Source organism: Pelodiscus sinensis, chromosome 1 (genome assembly GCF_049634645.1).
Source record: "Pelodiscus sinensis isolate JC-2024 chromosome 1, ASM4963464v1, whole genome shotgun sequence".
Taxonomy (NCBI): domain Eukaryota; kingdom Metazoa; phylum Chordata; order Testudines; family Trionychidae; genus Pelodiscus; species Pelodiscus sinensis.
Window position 1 is genome coordinate 3,717,674 of NC_134711.1, and position 7,271 is coordinate 3,724,944.

Below are 7,271 nucleotides of genomic sequence, written 5' to 3' on the forward strand. Positions count from 1 at the left end.
CGTGGACAGGACTAGATGGGGCATGGTTAGTGTGAGACAGTTGTGTTTTATTATCCTATGTTTTCTTTTTCTCTTGCCTCTAAGACCGGTCCAGCTATGGTCAAATGAGGCTTATCTGTAAGTGCAGCTAGGCGCTATCTAGTCATGCTCACCTCCCTGTTTTCTGGTGCCTGTGAGTTTCAGGATACCTGTAAGGTCAAATTCCGTTCACAGAAAACTGCATTGTGCTTCCCATGCTTCTCTGAGTATCTCACAGTCTGGGTTTTCTGTGAGGGGCCTTGTGTGGCAGGATGGGCTATACGTGAAGGCCATGGACAGAAAAAGCCTGCTTTACAACAACCTCCAGCTTGGAACCCCCTGTACTCCAAACCTCTCAACCCTGAACCTACGCCAGAGCCTGCACCCTCATCCCAGAACTCCCCTTTCCCCCGCATACCCTAATCCCATGCCCCAGCTCAGTGAAAATGAGTGAGTGAGCAAGGGTAGGGGAGAGCAAGTGATGGAGGTTGGGAGGGATGGAGTAAGGGGGCGGGGCTTCAGAGGTGAGGCAAGGCGGGGCCTCAGAGAAGGGGTAGTGCAGAGGGCGGAGCAAAGGTGTTTGTTTTCCTGTGATTAGTGGCAACCCTACAAATGATGTATATCAGAACCCTGTTCATCTAATCTAATAGGAACCAGGGCCATATTGGATAACCAAAAATTGGGAAGGGAAAGTGTGAGGCTGCAGCTCTATGTAGTAGCCATGGGAAAGATCACCCATTTCTGCTCCTGTGTGCGCTGGTGGATTGGTTAATATTGGGAGCCAGATAATGGAAGGTCAAATAAACAAAGCTCTACTAGGTTGTGTAGTATCAAAGGAGACAGGCTCTGTTGATTGCATTCCTGGCTCCTTGCAGGAAGAAGAGACCTATGCATGTACTCATCCAATCCATTTGGAGTCTGGAGCGAAGGGGATAAAAGTCCCTGACCAGGAAAATACACAATCCTTGTTATGCTGTCTGGAGCCTTGTTATGCTGTCCGGAGGTGCAAAGATTCCTAAACATAAACAGAGAGACCCTCATGCTGCTTGGGTCGGGATAGCCCTAAAAGACATTCAGTGGACAGATTGCAGCATCTCTGCTGCCTTTTGGACCCACAGACTAACTCATTTATGCATATATGTTGCCTGCTTTAACCTGTAAGTAAGTCATAGACTCACAGAACACTAGAACTGGAAGGGAGCCGAGAGGCCATCGAGTCCAGTCCTCTGCCCGCACAGCAGGACCAAGGACCGCTAGATCATCCCGAGAGATGGCTGTCTAACCTGCTCTTAAATATCTCCAGTGATGGGGATTCCACAACCTCCCTGGGCAATTTATTCCAGTGTTTCACCCCCCTGAAAGTTAGGAACTTTTTCCTACTGTCCAACCTCAACCTCCCTTGCTGCAGTTTAAGCCCCTTGCTTCTTGTCCTGTCCTCAGAGGCCAAGAAGAACAATTTTTTGTCTAGACTACAGCCACGTTCTTTCAAAATTAAATCGAAAGAACGCAGCTTTTCTTTCGACGGCGGCACGCCTCCTTTCACGAGGAAGAACGCCTTTTTTCGAAAGTGCTCTTTCGAAAAAAGGCGTTCTTGAATGCAAACGGGGCTTTTTCGAAAGAGAGCCTCCAGACTGCCTGGGTGCTCTCTTTTGAAAAAGCGGCTTGCTTTTTCGAAAGTACTGCTTGCGGTCTAGACGCTCTTTTTCGAAAGAGGCTTTTTCGAAAGTATCTTTCGAAAAAGCCTCTTTCGAAAGAGGCTTGCAGTCTAGACGTAGCCCTATCTATACTATGGTGCTAAGTGCCTCAGAAAACCCTTTAGGATAGATAGATAGATAGATAGATTAGATAGATAATTTCCCAATAGGGCTTGGGTGGCCAAATGATAATTTGTAAGGCACTTTGAAATCCTTACATAACAAGTGCTATGCAGTACCAGTGAAAAGCATTGTTAGCTGGGATGGGTTGTTTCAGAAGAAACCCCATTCAAAGATAAATAATTTGATAAGAAAAGGAAATCAGTGAAGGGGAAGTAATCTGTTTTGCCTGGCCAGTGCTGAATGGAAAATGAAGAACTGAAAACTGTCCAGCATTCCAATCTGCCAAGTTGCGCTCATTTGATATTCATTTCAACAAAGGGCCTGATGTACGTGTGGAATGGCCATTGCGCCATCTCCGTTCACTATCTTTTAAAACTTTAAAAAATGTGAATTAGTTAAATCTTCACTACGGTCTTTGTGCAAAAGCAGAATCTGGACTTTGGGAAGGGAAGCTATATTTTTAAATAATATCCCTCACACAGGAGTGGGGAATCTAAAGCCCACAGGCCAGATGCAGCCCCCGGCTTAACTGGATCCGACCCCCCAGCATTGGGGAGACTGTGGGGCTGGAGCATACAGTCTACACGCCTGGACCCCACTAGGCTCTGGCGTGCTACTAGAATGTGGGGAGTGTCTTTCTCCTTCTCAGTCAGAGGCCACATCAGTGAGAGTTTGGGAGGGGATTGTTGCTTCTCACTTGTGTGTGGTCCCGACTGATTTTTCTGTGGGTCAGTGACCCCGACCCAAAAAAGATTCTTCACCCCTGCCCTAGAATCACCAATGTGATCTATGCCATCAAGTGCCAGCAATGCCCCTCTGCCATGTATGTTGGCCAAACTGGACAGTCTCTACGACAAAGGATGAATGGACACACACCAGATATTTGAAATGGTAATATGCAGAAACCCGTTGGGGAACATTTTCAAATGCCCGGGCACTCAATGAATCTAAAAGTGACTATATTACAAAGCAATTTCAAAAACCAGATGGAGAGAGAAGTTGCAGAACTTGCCTTCATTTGCAAATTTAACACCTTTAATCAAGGTTTGAACAAAGAACTGAACTGGATGGACCGTTACATTCAACACCCTAAGTACCAGGCACTTGCAGCCCACTCGATTAGCCTCGTTTAGCAGGGACACTCTGATTGACAAGGTTTTTTCCCCCTTCTCATCCTCTTTTTCTGCTGCTTAATTGTATCTCTGGACCCCTTGCTCAATTCATCTGAAGAAGTGGGTTGTGCCCACAAAAGCTCATGGTACAGTAATTCCTCATTTAACACTATAGATATGTTTCAGAAAATGATCGTGTTAAGTGAAAATGTGTTATGCGGGGTGAAGTTTACCATTGAAAATAATGGAAAAGGTGTGGGTTGCATTTCAAGCGGTGGTGTCTGTTGGGACAAGGACATAAGGTTGGGGGAGAAAGGGGACTGGGTTACAGCAGGGAGGGGAGGTGTTTGGCTCTGGGGAAGGGAAGGAGAGGAGAGGAGAGGAGAGGAGAGGAGAGAAGTTTGGGTTGGGAGTATGCCCCTATGATGGGTCTGCCGGGACCCACACTATGTTTGGCGAGGGGGGTGGGTAGCCAGGGAATGATGCGGCAAGCAGTGAACCCTCCGCCGCTTTGCAGGGAGGCGGGGGAAGCCGCCGGCAACGGCAACGTTAATCCAGGGATGGTCGTGTAATTCAAAAAACGTTCCCTAAAAAAAAAATCGTGCTATCACGAAAACGTGTTAAGCGGGCACGTGTTAAATAAGGAATTACTGTACCATCTACATTTTTTGTTAGGTTACATCTAGACTACAGGTTTCTTTCGGAAGAAGCTTTTTTCGGAAGAGATCTTCCCAAAAAAAACTTCTTCCGAAAGAGAGTGTCCACATTTGCAAAAGCACATTGAAAAAGCGATCTGCTTTTTCGAAAGAGAGCATCCACACTGAATGAATGCTCTCTCGCATTTCAGCTGTGATTACTATGGACGGAGTGACCACCGGAGCACCTGTGCTTTTTCCTCTTCCTCTTCTTTTGAAAGAACTCCCTCTTCCCCGTCCACACACGCCTTTTTCCAAAAGAGCTTTTTTGGAAAAAGGCTTCTTCCTCGTAGAATAAGGATTACCAAGGCTGGAAAAACCCCTCTGTTCTTTCGATTTTCTTTCGGAAGAACGCGCTAGCAGTGTGGACGTAATTGAAGTTTTTCAGAAAAACAGGCGTGTTTCCGAAAAGGCTCCGTAGTGTGTAGACATACCCTCAGTCTCTAAGGTGCTCCAGGGCCATTTGTGGTTTTTTAAGTTTTTTCAGTTACAGACTAACACAGCTACCCCTCTGAGGCTCCCTAGAGTCATATATGTTGCCATGACTGTATAGAATGTCTTTCCTCTGAGGCTCACAAACATGGCCATCCAATATATTAGGAGAGGGAAGGCTTTGTCTTCCCAAGCCTCCAGGCATTGCCCCGCCCACATGCCGTGCCCCAGAATGCCTGCTGTCGGCATTCTGGAGGTGGGATGTTGCTGCTCCCAGTGCCCGCCCTCCCGGTGCTCCGTGGCTGGGCGGCACGCCTTCCTCCCTACCCCAGCGCTCCGGGCCTGGGGCCATGCCATGTGCCTTCCGCCCTTCTACCTCTCCAGGGCTGGAGAGGCTGGACAGCGCCACGTAGTGGGCCCTCCTCTCCCTCCTCTGGTGCTGGAGTGGCTGGGCCAAGCCATGTGGCACGCCCTCCTCCCGGGCTGGAGAGGCTGGGCTGGGCTACGGGGAGCATCCTCCTCCGGGGTTGGGGCCACACTGCGTGGCCTCCGCCCTCCTCTGGGGCTGGGGGGGACTGGGGCCATGCTGGGCACCCTCTGCCCTACTCCCTTCCTGGACCAGAGGCCATGCACCCACCTGCTCCCCTCTCCTCCCTGTGCTGGGAGGGGGAGCACACACGTGGTGCCCTGGCCTGCATCCCCATGGGGGGTGGGTGGGGAGGGAGCAGGGCATCAGCAGAAGGGGCAGGGCTGGAGGCTTGTGTCCCCCAGCTCTGCCTTCACCAACCACTCATGCAAAACACTTTTCAACCATCCGCCTCTGGTACAAAGCCCATGAAGTCAGTGGGCGTCCTCCCCATGGGGAATTGATATTTACAAATTCCTCAGGAAGCGTGCCAGCGTGCCACATTTTGCAAGTCACCATACTGAAAAGCAGCCACTGATTTTGGGTGCCAAATGTGAGACAGGCCAACCCTGATTTTCCCAGGTGCTGAGGGCTCCTACCTTAAACAGACTTGTGGGGGTTCAGCACCTCTGAAGGGTCCAGACTGGGCACCTACAAACAGTCCTACTTGGCCAGAATTATACTCTGTGAAGAGCCAGGGAGAACATTAAAAACTCCTGACTCCCAGTCTTGTATCAGAAAGATGGATTTTGCTCTAGGCTGCCAGGGAGACATTTAACATTTCAGATCTCTACCATTCAGATTGGCACCAGATGCTCGCTTGGCACCCTGCAGCCCGCCTCTTTTCCCCATGAATAATCCAGGTGAACAGGCGTGAAATTACATGGAGTCAAGGTCTTTGATCAGAATTGCCAAGGCCCAATGGAATTGTTCTCAGGGGAAGTCTGCAAAGCTGGCTCGTATGCACAACTCTTTGTTCCCCATTGTTTCGCCCAATCAGAACGGGAAGACAAAAACACTCGCCAACCCTCCTACCCTGTCATGTCCCAGGGGACCGGAATTGGAGCAGACAGATTATACACAGGCACTGGTTGTATGGGCTGGACATATGGGAGAATGTGTGGATGGAGGGTACACCCCCTTGAGCAGGCTGGGCAATGGGTAGAACTGCAAGAAGCAGCTGAAGGAAGGGGAGAGCTGAGTTTACAAGATGCAGGGTGGAGCCAGCTGGGCTTGCAATGGGATGAACTGGCAAGGAGCAGTCTCAAAGGAAGTGGGGGGGAGGGGAGACTTTGAAAGGGAAGGAGGCAGAGGTGCTGCAGGGAATAGCCAAGGTGAGGGAGGCAGCGAGGCTTACAGTTGAAATAAGGGACAGCTGCTAGGGGCAGGCATATTATTAGTGGATGATGTAGGTTTTATTTAATCTTTTTATTGCTGATCTCGGCACCAAAAGTGGAAGTGTCCTAATAAAATTTGCGGATGACACAAAGTTGGGAGCTATTGCCAATTCAGAAAAGGATCGGGATATCATACAGGAAGATCTGGATGATCTTGTAAATTGGAGTGATAGCATTAGGATGAAATTTAATAGTGAGAAGTGTAAGGTTATGCATTTAGGGATTAATAACAAGAATTTTAGTTATAAGCTGGGGACCCATCAGTTGGAAGTAACAGAGGAGGAGAAGGACCTCGGAGTCCTGGTTGATTATAGGATGACTATGAGCCGCCATTGTGACATGGCCGTGAAAAAGGCTAAAAGGATCTTGGGATGTATTAGGCGAGGTATTTCCAGTAGGGATAAGGAGGTGTTAGTGCCATTATACAAGGCATTGGTGAGACCCCATTTGGAATACTGTGTGCAGTTCTGGTCTCCCATGTTTAAGAAGGATGAATTCAAACTGGAACAGGTACAAAGAAGGGCCACTAGGGTGATCCGAGGAATGGAAAACCTGTCTTATGAGGGGAGACTCAAGGAGCTTGGCTTGTTTACTTTAACCAAAAAAAGGCTGAGGGGGGACATGATTGCACTTTTTAAATATATTAGAGGGATAAATACCAGGGAGGGAGAGGAATTATTTAAGTTTAATACCAATGTGGACACAAGAACAAATGGATATAAGCTGGCTAGTAGGAAGTTTAGACTTGAGATTAGACGAAGGTTTCTAACCATTAGAGGAGTGAGGTTCTGGAACGGCCTTCCAAGGGAAGTAGTGGGGGCAAAAGATCTATCTGGTTTCAAGATTAAACTAGATGGGTTTATGAAGGGGATGGTTTGATGAGATAACATGATCTTGGTAACTAATTGACCATTCATTATCAGTGGGAAATAGGTCAATGGAGGGATGATAGGAGTTACTATAGAGAATTTTCTGGGTGTCTGGCTGATGAGTCTTGCCCACATGCTCAGGGTTTAGCTGATCGCCATATTTGGGGTCGGGAAGGAATTTTCCTCCAGGGTAGATTGGCAGAGGCCCTGGAGGTTTTTCGCCTTCCTCTGTAGCATGGGGTACAGATCACAGCTGGAGGATTCTCTGCATCTTGGGGTCTTTAAAGTATTTGAGGGCTTCAATATCTGAGATATAGGTGAGAGGATTATTTTAGGAGGGATGGGTGAGATTTTCTGGCCTGCACTGCGCAGGGGGTCAGACTAGATGATCATAATGGTCCCTTCTGACCTTAAAGTCTATGAGTCTACGAGGTTTGCAATGGGTGGAGCAGGGCAGACTCCAGTATTAATGGGGGAGGCGGGTGTGCAATGGTGGGAATGTCAGAGAACAGCCCCAGGGAGATG